Below are 20,968 nucleotides of genomic sequence, written 5' to 3' on the forward strand. Positions count from 1 at the left end.
TCCGTTAGTCAGAAAGACAATGAGAGAGCCACAAAGCCCAGGCATTACCATAGTCCCATTCAGTGGCACAACAAAATTGAGGGGAGTGAGAAAGGCCTTCAAACACAAAATGATCAACAGGAGAACAACTCAACCTACCCTCCTCTAGGGAAAGATCAGGAGAACGCCACAGCATCGAGCCATCCCAGGCTGCAGAGACAGCCACGGCTCTGCCAGGGAAGGTTAATCCCACACAAAGACATCATTTTTCAGCTCAACACTGAAGTTTAGTAAAGCTTATTTCTAAGCAAAACTGAACGTCTGTGTGTGACCTTGTGGGCAATGCCCCTTTTTGTGTGAACAGCCAGGGCTTTAAAATGCTTTAAAGGTGATTACAAGTCATAGAACAGCTGTAGAACATTATAAATTAAGATATTCATAATTTGGTTGTACAGAATAATTAATATTATTATCTAATTACCTAATAATATCTGTTCTTGTTGTTGTCATTATTAAATCCACAGCAAGATGATAAAGAAGCTCATCTAGGGAATAAACTGCATATCCAGTGAATAAGCTTCTGACAAAACCACAGCTAAAGTAGCTTTGCCTATCATGTAGGTTGATAGTCTTCACCTTTACACAACAGGCAAGTTAAAAACAAAGTTTTCCCAACAATTAAAATATGCAAGATTTCAGCATTTAGATAGGGAGCTGTGTTTAAGTAACCTAAACAGAGCAAAATTATTTTAAATTTACTTTTGACTTTGATACTTCTCCAGTGTTGACAAATTGCTTAACTAACTTCCCCTACATATTTTACCTTCAAGAATGGATTCCCAACTTTTACTAAAATACACCCTGTGGTTAACACAGGCAAACAGTTCAAGAATAAATCTGCAGAAAAAAAACACCAAAACAACAAGTACAAACAGACTTCACAAGTTTGATTACCTATCTAGAGAGAAGATTAGGATCTAAAGATTAAGAAGGAAAAACTGAATGCTGTTTAGCAACACAGTTTGCCAGGAGGTGGTTACATGGGAACTGTATGCCTAGAAGGCTATCGTGACATGAAAGCAGAACTCCAGGCCTTGACTTAAAGGAAGGGAGGACCATGCAGCTCAGTGCCTCTCAGGAAAACTACTGACCAATTTATCAGCCTGTCCTCATACATAAACAAGATAAAAATCTAAAATAATGGCACTTCCACCTGAAAGAACTGAGTCCTGAGACCTACATCTCCTTGAAAAAATGAATACAGCATACACTTGTGAATAATGTCTTATTTCCATAGCTATGCTGAAAGGTTTTGTCCAACACTGTCCCTCGTTTTAAGATAATTTTTTACTCTTAAGCCTCTTTTTTTGCATTAAGGGTGCTGAAGCTCATACTACCCAAGCAGGGTTGTTTTTTTTTCTGAATTCAGAAGCTGAATTAAGCAAAAATGTTCATAAACCAGATACATAAGAAACATTAAATGCTAGAGTGAGAACATTTTGTGGGAACATTTCTCACAGAAAGTAAAATTGGATTTCTTAATCTTTCAACCTACAGTTCAGAACAAATAGAGTACAAATAGAGTACAATGGGTGAAAGAAAAACCTCTCTCTAAATAGTACAGTGACACACTCACAAAAAATATCAAATTCTGACTTGAAGAACCTGTGAGAAAAAAGCAGAGCTGTTCAGTTTCTGCAGATTTTTTCCTTTTTGTAAGATTTTACTGCATCGTCCTCTTCTGCCTGTGCAGTGGCAAATAAAGCTTTAAAGATCTGAGTGCATGGCACAAGCAGCACCTTCACAGGGTTTGAAAGGTGGAGAATTCTGCTTGGTTGCATGGTCAGATGGTTGGGGGTTTTTTGTCAAGGAATATTCTCCAGTCTTTCAAGAAAGGTGCAGAAAGCAGAGTTTGATGGTGAAAAAAACGTCATCATATATTATAATTTAAAATATATATCCAATAAAAATATTTTACTTAGCATCCACCATACACACACCATGCTAAGTTCTATATACAACTAACATTGTTTTAAGTTGTTTTTTTCGTCTGTTATGGATGACATAGGAGGAACCAAGTCAAAGAATTAAAACAAAAACCTGGAGAGATGGAAATAAAAACGAAGCTATTACTGCATGTATTTAGTGTGCCACACATGTACAAGTTTCACCTGTGCAGTCCTATGGTCTATAACCATTCATGATTTAAAGACATGGTAAAACAAAACTATGGAAAGAGCTACTACTAGCACAATGAATCTCACACACAGAAGAAATTAGGTCGATATGGTTAATTTTCTCAGTACTAATAAATATAAAAGGTTAAGCACCTATCTTTCAAAACCACAGCTACCAAACAGCTCTCAAGCCTACTCATTTATTTGCTTTATATTCCCCTAGTCATACTATTTTACTAATCTCTTATCATTTCGGTTGTTTTTTTTTAGTTATCTCCTTTCTGAAAGACTATTTCCAAACTACTTAGAACAAAAAGTATTTTTCAATAATGTTGCTGTAAATGACAAATATGTTGAGCCTAAAGAAAAAAATAAATTATCATCTTTGAATGCTACAAATGTTACTGAGAGTTGTTATATTAGTTATTATTAATACCCAGCGTTCACAAAGTCATACTAGGAAATGTCAAGAAATAACTTAAGAGTGATGCAGATCAAACAGCAATGCAAAAGTAAGCATTATAAATGAGCACCTTCCTATTGCATAAAGTGAATTGTCTGTAGCTGGATGTGACAGAAAGCAGGACTAGACCTTTTCTGCACAGTTCATTTTTTACAGCTGACCTTGAGCTTGCTCAAATATATAACAACACTATAGTCTATTCATTTCCCTCTAAAAGCAGATTTCTCAAGTATAAGATATTATGTCTCTAAAAAGAGTAAATCTTCTTTAGTTAAGCACCAGGCAATGGAAAAAAATTATTTTAAGAGATCACTCATAAAGGCTGAAATAAAAGCATGAAAAATAACTGCCTACAAACTAAAGCAAATCTATATCTAGTAACTTCTCATATAAAAGTATATTGAGAAGAACAGAACTTCAGCCCTGGTCTTTGGTAACTTTTGAATGGTATTACTGTTTCCCTTACTGTACACTCTTCCACAAAATTGGTCTTTACAAACCTTTGGACCATTCCACAGCCACGCCTTTTCACTGAAGTGGCACGTAACTGTCTGCAAACAAACTGCTCCACCTTCACTGCTGACCTATTTCGGTGCCCCTTGGATGTTTAGGGTTACCTGGGCAAAGAGATGATGCTCTCCTGTTTGGGGATGGAAAGCAGTTTCAGTTTTAGCCTAAGAAACTCAAAAAAGCTTAGTATGACATTTAAGTGATCCTGTCTCTTCATTAGATCAGTATTACATGATACATAATCTTCCATAGTAGTTCACTGGAAAAATGTCATATTTTCTCATTCCAGACAACTAAGATTTTCTTTTTCTAAAACAGTGAGAACACTGTAGAAACTTCAGCTTCTGCTTTAGTAAGAGTAGCAGAATTATAAAAGAACTATGGACCTTTTTAAAATACCATTAGTACTTTGTGTTCTTTTCCACAAGACAGAGCAAACTGTGTAACACTACAGATGGGTGAACTACAGCATCTTGAGGGGAAAATGCAAAAAAAACAACAAAAAAGCATGTTTCTCTATCAACACCCACAGCTTCTGTTTAACTGAACTGGTATGCTGAGAAGAATATCAACATTGAGACAGTGGCCAGGGTGTGAGGAGAAAGGAGTGTCATTTTCAGGCTTACCAGATTTTCTGCATAGCTAGTGTAAGAGACTCAATTTCACTGCATTTGTTACCGCACCCGGGTTACCACTACATGAAAATTGTGTTTAATTCCTTTTTTCTTCCTTTTTGAGAGTCCTCTCAGAAAATGAGCTATATGGACCCATTGCATTGAGCACAGTGAATTTGCCTGCCTTGCCTGTAATCTCCCCAAAAAATGTAAGAGTGGGCAAGTATTAAAAAAACATACTTCAGGATACAGTGATTCCATTTCAGATACACAATCATTAGTCCAAAATGCCCTAAACACCATGATTTTGCAGAGCTGGACAGAAAGACAGACTCTGTCCACAGAACATTTGTTTTGCATCTCAACATTTCTAAAGATAATATTTTTTTTTTCAGTCAAAATCTCAAAAATCTAAACAGCCCTGCCAAGGGTCAATATTGACAGAAATGCTGACATCAGGAAGAACAGGTTATCCCTTCATGGTGACATCTGAGAAGAGTAGACTTTGTCTTGAAATATGGTGAACTCTGCTAGTTAAAGTAGGTGCTTCACAATTAACAGTTTGGGTGTTATCCTTAAAAGAATCTCAAGTACAGCAAAGGCTCCAAAATGTGACCCCCTTCCTGTGTCTAAGGGGTCTGGAGGGCTTGTTCATGTCACCTGGCCAACCTAACACAGCTCTCAACTCCCTTTTTCTTCCTGCTCCTTCCAACAAGCAATGTTGTCAATATTTTTCCCTCTTTTCTCTCTGCTTTCTTGGGCAGCAACATCCAAAGCCACCTGAGAAGGCAGCACAGCTCTCAATAGTGATTATTGTGAGTCCATCAAGGACAACACTTCTAAATGCTTTAATTCTTCTGGCACTAATAGGCAGAGCATTGTTTTCTCCCATCAGTTTTCCTGCCACATCTGGAAAGGTTACATTAAATTATTCTTCAAAAATGAGGATTTCCTGGCCTCCTCTAGTGACTCTGTTATTCCATCACTCTTCAACACCACCCCCTTTCTCTTCTGGCTTTATATTGCTATCACAACACATCAGGCTCCTATCCTTGCCTCATGCCCCAGGGATTGCAGCCACGCTTATCCACACACTCCTTCATGAGTGAAAATCACACTCTTCAACTTTTTAAACTTGTCCTTCATGTAAGCAGCCTGATTTTTACTGCCTCTGGAGATGCAACTTTTTTGCAGAATCTGAACCTTTATGTCTCTTCCTATCACACAGTAGCTACAAAACATTGCACTAAGCCACTTGCCTTCCTACTAATCTTTATTAGAACGTCCTCACCATCCCTCTAGGTGAGTACCCGTTCAGCACACTGCATATGATAGCTGCTGGAGTTTGTAAATCCCGTAATTATACTTGAGAGGTCCAGAGGCATGTACTGCCTTGCCATTAGTACACCATAATCATTTAATGTAACAGCTTTAGGCTTAATTGCCCCTCAAACAAAGTAAGTTCTCTTTTGGGAACTGTAGTTAGATAGGTCAGCACTGAACTATTTCAGGACAAGATTCTGGAAGCACCCAGGAGTTGTGAGTCAGAACTGAATCTGATTACTTTGTCTTACATGATCCCAGCTAAGATTATCTAAGAGTTGGACACCAATCAAGCTGTGGCAAAATGCATTATTTTATGTGGCCAAATGGTAACACACGACGTATGAGGTGCTGAACAGCTGAGGGACAAGTGACTCTCAACTCACGCTCAGTAATCCAGCTAATTCAGTGATCATCATCTAATGTCACACTTTAAGGCTTAGTCTCCATCCTCAGACGAGGGGGTGTTCCAGCAATTCCCAGTCTCTCAAATATCAAGATGCATGCAGTTGTAAAAAAAATACAGAAAAAAACCAAAAACACATTTCCAGAACAGATTAATTGACTGCAGAACATGGTAAACAGGAGATATCATAAAGCTTTTGGTTTTCACAAAGCAGCTCCATTGTGTTATTCAGAAACTGACATAACCCTCTGACTGAAAATCAAACAGGAAGGACAAAGATTTCTGTCTAATTCCTCAGGTGAACAGTGAACAGCACCCCAACACAGAACTTTTATGGCTAAAAGTGGAAGAATTTCTTCCTGCTAGTCTCCAATCTGATGATTAAGGAGGACTGAGGGCTGGGCTCTTTTTCCAGGCAACTAGCAACAAGACAAAAGGGCCTGGCCTGAAGCTGCTCCAGGGAGGCTTAGGTTGGATATCAGGAAGCACTTCCCCATGTAAAGGGTGATCAGACATTGGGATGGGCTGCCCAGGGAAGCGGTGGAGGCACCGTCCCTGGAGATGCTAAAGGAAAGGCTGGAGGTGGCACTTAGTGCCATGGTCTGGAGATGTGGTGGTGTTGATCATAGTCTGGACTTGATCTTCAAGGTCTTTTCCCGCCTTGGTGATTCTATGATTAAGGAACACTCACACTGCAGTGAGGGGTCGCTGGAGTAAATTAATTTGCCAATCCTTAAGGGCGATAAAATTTCAATTACTTTCTTCCTACTTACTTTGAACTTTACCAAACTTTAGCTGTATTTTATGGCTGGTTTTGCCTCAGGCTGAACTGTGTTGGAGTTTTCATAGTAAACAGTTCATCTATGTCCAAGAGAAAGTAAAAATTGAAATACATAAGTTTGCTGACTTTACAAAAACCTAGCAGACATTGCTATGAAACATTCCAGCGCACCTGTTTTTTGAATCAGGGGCTTAAAATCTGGCTGGGATTTACTCCTCCCATTCCCATGAGATTCTACTCAAAATAGGCTAACCTGTAAACTTTTGAAAATTTATACATTCACAATAGACAGTTACAAAACTTCAGCAGCTGAAGCATACAAAGATTCCACAAAGCCACTATGCAGATGGAATTTTGCAGTTGCTAATGTTCAGGTCTGGACACAGGAAGGAAAAACACAGAGACCACATGGCTGTTTAATCCATGAGTCCCATGTGCACCAAAAAATACATGACAGAAGAAAGCCATCCAATGGAAAATCAAGAGGAGAGGAAACAAAAGAGTAGGAGGGAAGGCAGGCAATCGTTTGGATGTGGATACTGGAAAACAAAGCAAAGGTCTGGAAACTGGGTGGAGGGAACAAAAGACAGAACCAGCCCAAGGGATTTACTTCTAAATAATATTAAACTGTCCAAAAATGTAAGTATGAGAGACTATACCTCCATAAACTGTTCTCAGTCACACTTTCTGGCAAGAATAGTGATGCTTCAACTTCAACCTCAATCCAAAATGCTGACTGTATTGATATTCACACATAACATATCTCATATATAATTTTTAAAGAAAAGCAGAACTGAACCTACTTTCCAGACAAATACCACCTTCTACTACGTGCCATAAAGATGTATATGCACTTCAGAAACCAACTGGGAAAATGCCTGCAAAGGGAAGTATTTGAAAAGCTACTGATTTCGCATAATCCACTTTTTAAAGAAAAACAGTCAATACTACTGTAAACCAAAGTGTCCTTAAGACAAAATATCTGAGTTGAAACAAATCACTCCCTTACTTTTTGTTTGTAAATACACTCATGAATTTTTGTTCTCCTAAATAGATGCAAGTGGTACCTTGTATTATCCTTGTATTTATCCATAATGTTTAAGAAGAGGACTCCAACTTTAACAGTTACTCATTGTCCCCCAAATTTATGTCAGGATAACAATTGTCCACTATTTCATTAGCAGCTAAGCACATGAATAAACACTGTTCACAAAACTAGTGAGGAAGCCAAAAGAGCACCATATTTACTTAGTAATTTCAGCAAAGGCCTACACACAAAATGGTTGGTAGAATATTCTAAAACAGATGCAAACTATTATTATATATAATTCTTCTTAATTCCTAGTGCTTTATTTTGCTACTTGAACATTGATTAAACTGATGATCTTGAGTATTATTTTTTAACTTAATTTTGAAAATGAAATCTATTAAACATACATCAGATGGGAGTTATTTTTAAATAACACAGCATCACAGCTTGCACAGAACACACATAAGGACTGAAGCAAAGTCTGCATCAGAACCTGATCAGCTTCCATGCACATACTGATCCGTAAGGGACATGTCACTCCCCATAGTGTGAAGCCAGGATCATAATTAATGCACGACATCATCAGAGGGGAAAAAAAAGGCACAAGTTTCTTCTAAAACTTTAAATACCCCACATCTGAACACCTCTTGTACATGTAAAAATTTTTTAAAACCAACTTATTGGAACCTCCTTTTTATACTTTCCTAGAAGGCTTGAAGCCTTCCCTTCCCACTACAAAATAAAGAATGGTAAGAAAAATTTTCCATTAAGTTTGTTGCTTGACTGGATTTAAATAGTACCCTCCTGAACTTCAGACTTGTGTTATGCCAGAAGGCGAAAGCGGAAGAGAAAGGTGAGGAATTAGCACTGTTTGTTTTGAAATAGGATAGAATGATAGAATGACAGAATGGTTTGGGTTTAAAGGGCCCAACCCCTACTCAGGCAGGGACACCTCCCAGCAGCCCAGGCTGCTCCCAGCCCCATCCAACCTGCCCTTCAGCACCGCCAGGGATGGGGCAGCCACAGCTGCCCTGGGCAACCTGGGCCAGGCTCTCCCCACCCTCACAGCCCAGAATTTCTCCCTCACATCTCAGCTCCAGCTCCCTCTGCCAGCTGGAAACCCTTCCCCCTGCTCCCATCCCTCCCTGCCCTCATCCCAAGCCCCTCCCCAGCTTTCCTGGAGCCCCTTCAGGCACTGGAAGGTGCTCTCAGGTCTCCCTGGAGCCTTCTCTTCTCCAGGCTGAACACCCCAACTCTCTCAGCCTGATAAACAGACCCTTCCTTGTAGGATGGCATAGTGAAGGTCTGGAATGCTATAAATCCCAGGCCCTAAGGTGGATACTGGGACAGAGCAAACTGTCTTGTAAGGTTTTTACCTTCACTGACAAGCAGAAGTTTACCAGCCAGGCTTAAATCACTGGACTCCTACTTAGTTTGGACTTCACACAGGGGAAGGACAACCATGCAAAGCTTGTGTAAAGCTGCCTCACTGCAGCTCCTAGAAAGGACCATCCACCCAATAACAAACCTCAGCTCACCCTTGCGAGCAGCCTCACTGCAGAGAAGGACTGGAATTGACTGTATCAGAGTCACCCCTTACCTCCAGGGGTGGTTCCCTGTGGAACCAGACAGAGGAGAGATGCTGATGGGGCTTTCGCCGCTGCTGCCCATGGGCACCCGTTTTGCAGGGATCCACCCGCCCTGGCTGACAGTCTGCAAACCTTCCACAAGCACCAAGTTCTTTTAAAACAGGAAGAAAATATGTTGACTGCCAAACCCAGCATTTACAGCTGCGTCTCAACACCAATTTGATTTAAAAAAAAATAGAAGGAAGTACATTTCCATGTCACTATTAGCAGAAATGCCTTGTGACCGCATCTCAGAACTTTAGAAGAAAGCCAACACATTTTTCAAATTCATAATTGCTGTCTAATTTTTTTAATTTTTCTTTTTTTTTTTTTTTTTTCTGTGGACCTACTGCATTAAAAAAACCAAGACTTATGAGCAGTATCTCAACAAAGATAGAAGCTGAATGTCACCACAGTAAATACCTCATATTTTTGACACTGATCCAGTACTCTGTTATATAGGAGCTATAGACAGATTTCATTTAACTGAGCACATGGTGCAGCAAAGATATTTCTCCAGGTTCTATTTCGTTTTTATAAGACTGTGTAAACTGTCATTCTTATGAATCTTTTGTTTTTAGAGAATTATTTCCTGTTCCCAATGAGTTCCTCACTAAAATGTCTTTCAGCAAGGATGACCAGAGGAAAATAAAACATAAAACAGCTACGTCAAATTAAATCACAATGCAAGTCAAGCTGTATGACATCTGAAATAATATTATATTTACAGAGCAGTTAGTACATCTCCTTTCTAATATATCATAAATCACTGGGTTCAAAGAAAACAGTAACCTGAAATGGTACTTTTTTAGTGCTGTAAAATATAATCAGCATTTCCAAGAAAGGAAAGTCACATGCAGCTCCCAAACCCTAAAGACATAGAAAATTAACTACAATTTTCCCTGATTGACACAGATCTTATTGTAGCATTTATAAAATTGAGAAATTACAGCCAACTAGACAATTCAGATGCATCTGTATTTCTCTACATGCACATGTATGTACTTGCATATACATATACATTTCAGAAAGCAATAGTTTTGATCTGAAAAAAATAAAATAGAGAAAAAAATGGCTGAAAGAGAAGTATTTGCCTAGCTGTAACTGCAAAATGATCACACCAGAAAACTACCATGAGGAAATAGAAACAAGGTAAAAAACTACTATTAGGTAAGTTCTCAATTAAGTTCTTCAAAAGGAACACAAGGACATGAGAGAGACATGAATAACGTTTTCAAAATATTAATTCTATGAAATTGGTCACAATTCGAAGTAACAAATACTTATTTTGGTTGTCTTTGGTGAATAAAGATTATTTTATATTGGAGGTCTTATCCCACATAACCTCCCCCCGAAAACTGATACAAGTAAGGCTAGAAGTGAGACCTTCATTTCCAGCAGAAAAACATTAAAGCATTTATTTTTATCTGAGAAGGGAGGTATTTAAACATTTCAGTCAGACTCTTGTATGTAGTTTTTATTTAAATCTCCCTTTACTATCCCGTCCCAATACTTGCATGAAACTACACACAGAAATATAAATTAAATGTACAAAAAACCTCAAAGGACATCACAGGTAGAGAAGGTGAACAAAGGGTATGTATTGGGGGGGAGCTAATTTGAATAAAAAAATAGGTATTTTCTGTTATTTTAATACAGGATCTGTTTCAAAGTAAGGCAAAAAGTCAAATACTAATCTAACATGGTGAATACAAATACAATGAACAAAATATGAAGAATGTCAACAGCAATGAAAAAGAATCAAATTAATCACATTCTTTTGATACTGCTTATATATTCAAAGCCAATAAATAGTGGATTCAACAAACGATATTTTATTCAATAAATGATATTTTAATCAGCTATTAGTAATAACTGTTTTCAGTACCTGTATGACAAAAGCAACACTGTATCATTAACACTGAAATCCCAGAATCACTTATTTTTGTGTATCAGTTGAATATTAGCACTCAGACAGTCCTAGATTCAGTATAAAAAACACTGTTCATGAACCAGGGCTGTCAAGTCTTGAAAATCCTGTATCTGATCTCAACCATGCATGATGTGGAAGGTGCACATTCCACATGAGTAGCTCCTGTATTTCATGGAAAAGCCTCCTGTTATCAGCATTCAGGAACTCATTCCAGAAGACTCAATCATGTTACTCCCAGTGCTGGAGGAAGAGCTGGGATTCAAAACACAGGCTCAGTTACTGAGGGTCAGCACAAACTCAATCACCTGTGCACTGAAGCACCGTGAACATTTTCTGTCTATATTTTTGAAATTAGTTTTTAGAGTAAAAAGAATGTTTACTTACTAGCTAGGTACATATGCTCACATAAAAAAATGGCAGGGAGTAACTCCGAGGAAACAAAATAAATGGTAGTATTTAATACCTTCACATTTTAAGGATCCTTACTCATCAGAATAAGCAGCAGTATAAGACTACAACACTGTCACAGCTAAGAGAGCAATTAAAATGAATCACTATAAAAAAAGGGGAAAAAAAAAAGAAGTTAAGGCAAAGTGGTTTTCCCTCATGTATCAGCAATTATTTACACCTAAGCTTTGTTATCTGTTCTACCCTCCAAAGCAACCTGGAGCCTCAGTGCCCTGGGCACAGTGGAGAGGGAGGCTGGATGTAGCACACAACCAATAGCTTACCCTGTTGTGTTATCACCTGTGCTTCCCCAAAAACCAGCCCTCAACTGAGTAGCCTCAAAACACCTTTACTCTTTATGTGTTGCTGAGATGAAAAGGAAACTAAACTCGTAACCCCAGAATTAAAACAGGTGTTTAACAATTCCAACATATCAGGGGTCTTCACTGTTCCATTTTTTGTTTCTCTCCAAAGAAATAACTGAAAACGGAATAATTCTATTATCCTAATGACATATTTCACCCTATTATGTGCACTTCAACTGTTTAATTCCACATAGAAGCATTTTTGTTGTTTTTTTTTTTTTTTAAAAATAAACCTATCCTACGCAACTCAAGTTTTCTCCAAAGGGATCACAAAGCAAACTGCCTGGGATGGGTGATCATAAAAAAGTAGAAGCATTTATTAATTTTGTGTAAGTTATCTGCCACCCTAGAGATTCCTTGGAGGGGAAGAACACGTCTGAATTTCACCACACAGTGCCACAGGCACAAAGTGAGAGAAACTAAACAAGCACATCCTGAAGGGAGAAAAACTGCCTGCAGCAGCAAATGACCTACTACATACCTCACTCTCAGATTTTTTGATGTTATAATTTGTTAATTTCAGGGAAAAAAAGACAATTACCCACAGTTTTAGTTTGTTCTAGCAGAATTACTAAACTTTTTAAAGTTTTTGATCAAAAGTGACATATATTGTTCAAAAGATCCTTGTATTTTCAAAAGATTACAATCCTGAGTAAATTTCCATGACAAAGTCTTCGCCATATCTATATCCCTATTACCTGGAGCAGCAATATGCATTATTAGAACAGCACTAAACTACTTAAGGATGAAGCATATAAAATTTTTATTTGAATTCCTACGCATTAAAGTTAGTATTTTCCAGCTCAATACACAGTAAGCAAAAGATAATTTTATTCAAATATGCATTTCATGGTATGAATAAGGAAGTGTTCATCTCCCCATTGAATTAGTAAGTCTTTTAAGTAATGATTCATTTGAAAAATCAACAGGGTATTGGCAATTTAGTGTAATATTAAATACATGCATATACCACACCTATACTGATACACACTGTTTCCAGGATATATATTATAAAGAATACAATTTACATATTTTAATGAATTAAGACTAGTTGGGTGGTAAACCACCCAGCTGTATATATATATATATGACATTTTACTATTTTAAGGAGTCAGTAATTGTGAGTGAGTTAACTTCTTGAAAGATTACAAAAACATGCATGCATATTTCTCATTGCTGAATTACTATGCTCCTGAACTAGTAAAACTAAGGTTTTGCCTACTGTTTTTGTGTTTTTCTTCATAAAGCGAAATGAAGCTTAACATACCAATATGAAGATTAATGTCAATTAATGAACAATTAACAGATTATGTCATCCTATATGAAGGCAATTTTAACAAACTAAGATTACTCCTGTTAAAATTACATCAGTGAGGAATAAAAAAGAAGTTTGTGTGCTTTTCTATACTAAGCAAGTTGTTGCCACTCTTAAAGCCTGTATTAACACAATCACTGACAATAGCAATCCAACTGAAGTTGCCAAAAAACCTATGAAAGTTATTTTAAAACCTTTGCTCCATGATCAGATAAGCCTACTTAATCACACATAAAAAACCCCAGCAAAGTTCCCATCCTAAATTGTATCCTGCTGTGGAGGCACTAGATGCTGTGTGACTTGAGATGCTACCCTACCACATCTTCACCCATCCCACCTCAAAATGTGAGACACAGCTGCTCTACAGCATGTCAGATGAAATGAAAAGTCACTCTTCAAATGCAAATAACCACAAAGCTATGACACCTCTTCAAACCCCTAATTCTCTAAAACAAAACCACCTCCTTTTCTTCTAAACAGGTGGCCTGTACAGCGTAAAATCCAAGCCACAAATAACTACTATGGTTCCAGGTACAATCATACTGATGCCCATTTCCCCTTCCAATGCTACCCACATCACCAACTTGAAATAAAGAATATATGGAAGATCCATACCACAACAGAAAGACCCTCTTCTGAGCAATTAAGAAGACCACAGATCCACAGCCAGCTTCTCACAGGCAGACTCCCAAAATGTTCTCCACTCAGGAACAGTAGTACGTTACTGAACTGAGATGAGTCAATATTTCATTGCTAAAACTTTTGTTTAAAGTCTGCATGCAGAATATTCCCTATCAAATAAACTCATCTATTCAGGTGGTACAGATACAATTTTCATATGGTCCATTAGAAAATAATGCAGCACTTCTGGAAAACATCAGTTATGTATTTGTTCAGATACCGTTCAGAGTGCTGCCATGAGTGATTCTACTTTTGTTTTAGAGAAATGAAAAGTGCAAATAGGTAAATAATTACCAAAGGGTAAGAACCTTTTACTCCAACACCATTCATGAATTATTTGTCGCTGTTTTGTTCAGTGTCCAGGTACTACACTGTGTGTTGAAAGCAGTGTTTTTACAGTTCAGGCTTTATAGTTCAAAATAGCTGCTTTAACAAAAATCATGATACAAAAGAGTCAGAACACCAGTAAGTTTTCCATAAAACCTGAAATGGTGAAACATAATTAATGCAAAGTGTGATTAATTTCATTTCAGTAAAAAATGTCCATCTTTGTAGAAATCCATGACCCTATGCACTGGATGCTCATTTAATACTCATATTTTTAAAATTAGTTCTGCATACCATGTTTTAAGCTTATTTAGTAAGGTTCAAATTTGCACATATTTTCCATGAGCTAAAAATGACTATTTGCAGAATACGTGTGGGTAGGAAAAGAGAAAGCTAGCAAACCTAAAGGGATATTTTTATGGAGAATTTAAGCTCCATTCTTACAATTATTAGACTATACTGACACAAACTCATTACTAAATTAATGTATTTGCTTAAGTAGATGACATTATTTTTGAAGCAGACTGATTTTGAAATACTGCACACATTTGAACCAAAGCTCATAGTTTAAAAAACAAAAAGGAGGGACAAGACAACAGATGTGAAAACCTGACCTATCTCTAATATTTTCTTTTCAAGCCTAGGCTGCTCAAGAATCTTCAACTAATTATTCCATTTTATTGATGGCATTCTTCCCAAGGGAAGTTATTTAAAAAGTTTAACCCCTGAGCAAGTCATGGCTTTGAAAGTGTCAAATGCATTGATTATAACTGCAGGAAGTGTTACCTTCTACCCAGAGAATCTCACCCTGCACAATCTGAAACACTGTCTCCCTCCCAAAACAGCTTTGATTCAGCAATTCAGACCGCTTCAGCTGATATTAAAGGCAGAAGCACCACAGAAAAGGGATCAGCACTTAAAACGAAATACAAAGAGGAAATAAAAAAAAATAAAAAAAATACAGATCTTGGATATAGTACCACAAAGCTTGAGAGAAAAGCAGATTTGAAAAAGACATCAGAGTGACTAAAAAAAGAACAACATGACAGAAATTAAACAAGATTTTTATGTTCGCTTTCTATGCATTTAAACTCATCTCAACCTCTATTGAAATTCCGATCATACCCAAACCCCAAGGCTTTTGACATACTTTCAAAAATCCACACCCCCTCTTACTCTTTTCTAAGTCTCCAGAGTCACTGTTAGGTATCCAACAAGTTGAAGGGAGGGGGGAAAAGGAAAAAAAAGAGGAATCCTAATATGCATATGATAAAAAGGCCATTTATACTCATATTAAACTTTGTTTCTAAAATGATCATGATTATTTTAAATATTCAGTCTGCGTTCTTAACCCCACACCCAGCCAGTGAAAAGAATGCTCAAATGGTTTTGAAAGGGGAAAAAAATAATAATTTCAAGCCACATTTACCTAAATATCTTGATCAGTCATTTCCTTAGATCAGTGATGAAGGAAGCATCAACTAACCCAGGGTGCCACAGGGTTCTAAAACATGACAGCCAGCAGAATAAAGAGAGACAAAGCTATCTCTAAGTACCTCTACATTATCAAATTAATATAGCACAGAAAACCTCAGGATGCAATACATACAATTAATACAACAACAGTAACACGTATCTTGGAAAGGATGCACTAAATTCCATGGGGTAATTGGATTTTCAGAACTGCAAGTGGCTTTTTTCATTTATTTTTTTTTTTCCAGCTCAGTCATGACAGGGCCAGAAGGTAATGATACATCTGCCATGATGCAACAAGCAGACCTGTCTTCTGTCAAGAGTTGAAATCATAAAGGAATAAGCTGTCGTTAGCAGCCTCCCTCCAAACAGTAGAGCTGTCAGCTCATTGTTTTCCTTTGCTGGCATGGGGGCTGGTGGGGCTTATATACCCTGTCAGTTCAATATTAGTCGCAGCTTTTAACCTCTTCTTGAATTTCTGACTTAAATAATTATTAACTTCTGCACAGCATATTATGTACTATTAAGTATTTTGTGATCCAAGAAAATTGCTTTCAACTGACTACGCAACTTTCCTTCTAGCTGCTTGATCAGCATGTCAAATCAGCACTTGAGAGATGATCACTTCTTCAAAAAATGTTTTGGAAGGAATTAAACATATTGCTTTTAGAATCTCCTTTGAGAGTATGGTGTATTTATACCAACTACACGTGACAAATTATTTAGTAACATTGTAGCTTGTGTTTATATTTTTAGAAAGATCTAAAAAGATGTTTTCTTAGTATTATCCCCACAAAAGTAGGAGTAGTAAATACAGGTTTTCTCTACTAAGAAGTAATTGACAGGCAATGTTATTTCTGTGGTCCAATAGAATTAATTAAAGCAAATGCACATCCCAGAGTGAGACAATTAATAGTTGAAAGAAAACAGTGTAGCACGTTACTGTCCACTGTAGTGAAACTTTACTTCCAGTAAAATACCAGAATATGTCCAAATAAAATTATAATCACTCCAGCAGTGTAACAGACTAATAGTAAATAAACGATGTATTTTAACACCTTTCTGCAACAATATACTTAGGAGACATAAGAGGTATGTAAATATCAGTATTCTGCAGAAAAACTGTAATTGTAGTGAAATGTCAGCTGTTTTTTTCCCCAGAAAGTGTCACTTGCCTGTCTTACTGAAATTATTCTAAGTATGTATAAAGTGTAAGAGAAAGTTTTAAATTCTTAAAATCTATTAAGATACTCTATGGTCCAAAGAAGGATATGAAATTGAGCAAGAATTATTGTTGCTGTAATTTAGACAAAGTATAATGTCCTGACAACAATGTGTAAATACTGACTTTTGAAACTGGTTTATTTTTACAAAATAGAAAGACTAAAATGTGTTACCATACCAGTTAATCACCAGTGGGGTTACCAAGTCACGTAAAAGTTATGATGGGTAAGTTTACTGCTCCTACACTGATTGATTTCTTGTTCCATTCAACTGAGTTACAGAACTCATGACACTTTACTGCCTGCTGAACAAAATGACCACCCTGAGCAATTCTCAGTAAATATTACCAACCTCATAGTTTTATACAAATGAGTGATAATAATATGAGTGAATAAACACCACCTTCTGTCAAAAAATATTAAGTACAGAAATCGTTGAGAAGAGGGTGGATTTTTTTCATTTGTCCATGGAAATCAGATTTTTGGCTGCTGCTGCATTTGTTCTAAAAATCTCAGCCAGGTTCTTCAAAGAAACTCTTTTCCTGGTGCTGTTACTCCTATTGTCAATAATTAATTCTTTAAAAATAATAATCAGAAGATCTAAGGCATCCTAAAGTGTCCTGAATTTGATACTGGGCAACAACTTGGATTATTTTTTTTTTATTAAAATATCAAATTACTGACAGTTGATGTGGTTGAATTTTAATAGCATCCTGGGGACCACAGCTATCTTACGCAACAAATGTACTGAATTTCCTAATATACAGAAAGCATCCAACAGCTTCTTGATACTCCCCTGCAGGAAGCTGATGTACTCCTCATTCCCTAGAGGAAAGCTATCAAAGATAAGAGTACTCCAAAGTTCTTCTCAATGTCCAAACTTAGGAAAGCTGAGCTCCTGCTTCCCCAAGGAAAAAACTCCCTCTGTAGACAGATGAACTTCTGCTTCTCCTTGACTAACACTCCGTGTACTTCAAAGCACAGAATCCACTTCTCCAAGCACTACAGAAGGAACTCCTTGTTGCACTCCTTGTTCTCCAGTATTGCTGGTGCATCTCCCAGCTGAATCTCTAGAGTACTGCCCATGTTGTCAACACTCAGCAATGCACCAGAGAAGCAAGCTCCTCATAACCTCCTCCTCCTAAACAATCAGGTGACCAAGGTCTTCATAAGGAACATGGGAGCTCCTGAACTGCCTACATGAAAATCCTTTATTTCTGACACCCCAAGTAAATGTCCTTGTCACCAAATTAAAGAATTTACCTCTGCCTCTCACCATTTTGCCCCGGTGCTGCTTCACTCATTATGCACATGAGTAAGTAAAAACTGATCTGAGAAGAGCCTGACTCAATGGACAGCAAACGAGACATTTACTGAAAATGTAGAAGAGACAGATTAAAATTTATCTTCTAATTTCCATTTGTTTATTAATATCATTTACAATTATTTACTTATAAAAAGTGGGATAGCTTCACTGCTATCGTTATAGCTTCAGTATCATCATTATAAATGGAATAGTCCCTTGTTCCCAGAGGAGGGATGTGGAACTTCAGTCTCTTCCATGTCAGATGACTGCTTCTGTCAAAAATCAGAATTTCCCACTGCAGAAAGTTTCAGTAGAAAAGTTCTGTCTTATCAAAACAACAAACCTATGCAATATTTATTTCGTACCGTACCCGTAGGAAATTGCCATCTTTTTGTTTGTTTGTTTTAAATATATGTATCTAACAAATGTACTTATTTGTTACAATTTTGATTAAGCTTTCCTTACTGCCTTAGTGCTTTTGCCTTTTTAATACTTTTTTTCTAAAGTATGTCTTTCCTGCCATGTTTTAATATATTTACAGATATGTCTCTCACATTGTACACACTTTTCTCCCTCTTTTTTCTACAATCTGCTTCCTATCTTACTGCTTGTTTGTTCTCCACTTCTTTCATATTTCAAAATTTCTCTTACATGACCAAGCTTGAATTTCTGAATTAACACATTAATCTTACCTCTTCACATAAAACCTTGTAAACTACTCCCAACCCCTATTACACGAAAGATTGAATCTACACAACAGAATTTGATATAAAAGATGGAAGGAGAAGTATTACCTACAGGAATCAAATAGATGAAAAGAAAACCCACATTTCTAGCTACTTGAATTCCCACCAGGATATTTCTCCGTGGATCTTTTATTTCCAGTGTGTATCAGACCCAAGCCACTAAAATCATGACAAATCTTAAGCCTTTATATTGCTCCCTTATTTCATATATGCTTTAAGAAAAAAGGTTTGGGGATTTTTTGGGTTATTTTTGTCTTTAAGGTGTTGTACTAGAGAGAAACAATATATTTTCTTCTCCTTCTGTTTAGGTAAGCAGTAACAGCTCATCCTGCTCAATCCAATGCTCACTGAAAACTCCAGTTTTTGCATCCCTGTTCTCAGTTTTTCCAAGAAATCAACTGAAACTTGCTTGTGTCCATCTTGTCACTCTCTGAAGAGGAAAGCATATAGCATAGAGAAAAATATATCATTTTTTCCTACCTAGAGGGTGTTTTTTGTTCGTCTGCTTGCTTTGGTTTTAAGGAAAGCAGAAACGACATTTCAGAACTCGTTTTTGCACAAAATATATTTAAGCACTACTTTTGTGATTTTTAATTTTAAAAGACCAACACCCTGAAACCTTGCCTCCAGCAAATGTTTTAAGATACCTGCGTATGTTTCACACTCGCAACAGATTAGCAGAATTTTCAAATCCTAGGTACTATTACCCAGTCCAAATTCACAGTTTATTAGAAGAAAACTCCATGCCCCCCTGTTATCAGCACAGTAATCTTATGCTTTGATAAGGTCTGCTGGTTCCATTCAAGCATGAGACCCTTATTAGAAGTACTTATTAGAAGTAATACTGGAAGATCAAGGAAAATTACTCCTTACTTCAAACTTGGAACATTATATGAGGTTTTATCACCATTTTCCTTCAGGACATTTACCACATAGACCAGTTATTTTCATTTCATAAGAGACAGAAATGCCTAAATAACTAGAGGATTGAATACCAGAAAACCAAGGAAAGGATGCAATTTTTATTATTATTAACTAAAATTGGAGGACTTATACTCACTCTACCATAATTTCCTGCATTTTGAAGAGTAATTTGTATGATCTGTACATGAACTAGAAATAGCATCAGGAATAACTGTCTTTATTCTCTTTTTAGTCATAACATAATGATTCCAAATACCTTCACTGGGGTTTGTCTTCTATAAAATATTGTCTTATCTAAGGAGATACGCATCCAAGTCCCACTCCAGTGATTAAAGGATACAAAAAAAATAGCAACACATAAAATTGATCTAGCCTTCATTTTGCACGAAAAAATAATAATTGCAAATAGTATGTGTTATGAACATAGTATGCTTACCAGAATTTTAAGATTAACGAAACTGGAGAGTGAGTTTTACAGTAGCTGGAATTACTCAATGAAGGAGGGAAGTCAAAAGATAAGAGCATAAAGCCTGATTTCCCAATGTGATTGAATGGTTACAGTTCTTTAAGTATATTTTTTCTTTAAACTCTTGGGGGTTTTCTTCTGTGTTTTTTTTAAGAAACATTTAAAATGCAGATATACATCATCTCTTCTCAAGGGTAGTAACAATGTGAGGGAACAGAGGTCTGATCTCTGTCACAATGGCCCAGTCATTGCATAAAATAAAACACAAATAAGAATTTTAACTCTTCTCTACTAGAAATACTCTCTTATTAGGGATAGTACCTCAACTTTAAATGCTCAGCCTCTCATGACAGTCAAGACAGCAGCACCTCTAGGAAGGAATGAAAATGCAGGCATGCAAACAGCACTACAAAGATTTAAATAGCTACAGCTCTTCGAGTTTCTTAATAAAGGTTTTGGAACTTGCAGTCTAGAAATGAAATTCCAACACTGGACCTAACATACATGCTTATTACACTCAATAGCCATAAAGTGTCTTTTGTTCTGCCTTTACGTCTTGACTTAAAATTAACAGAAACTTTCTTTTAGAAGAAGGCCAAGCATCACCCTAACAAAGCAAAGTTATGCCTTGTTAATGGACAAGACAAAAATAACTTAATGGCCCAGTGTTTAAATATGTTTTCTTTCTTTGCTTTTTTTTTTTTAAAAAAGAAAGAAAACAGGTTGAAGAGAACTGTCTTCTATACTGAATAGTATAAAGCCAGCTGTAAAAAATTCAACTTAATTTAGCAAAACGTGTAACAATCACAGTGACAACACTAGTATTCAGAGTAGAACATTAGCTTAACTTA

At 36.8% G+C, this 20,968-nt stretch overlaps 1 protein-coding gene across 6 annotated transcripts in view; it reads right to left on the minus strand.

Annotated features, from left to right (window-relative positions):
• The window catches only part of FAM172A (family with sequence similarity 172 member A), a 262,842-nt gene that overhangs the window by 178,508 nt on the left and 63,366 nt on the right, over window positions 1-20,968 (minus strand). The window lies entirely within an intron of this gene.

Source organism: Apus apus, chromosome Z (genome assembly GCF_020740795.1).
Source record: "Apus apus isolate bApuApu2 chromosome Z, bApuApu2.pri.cur, whole genome shotgun sequence".
NCBI lineage: Eukaryota > Metazoa > Chordata > Aves > Apodiformes > Apodidae > Apus > Apus apus.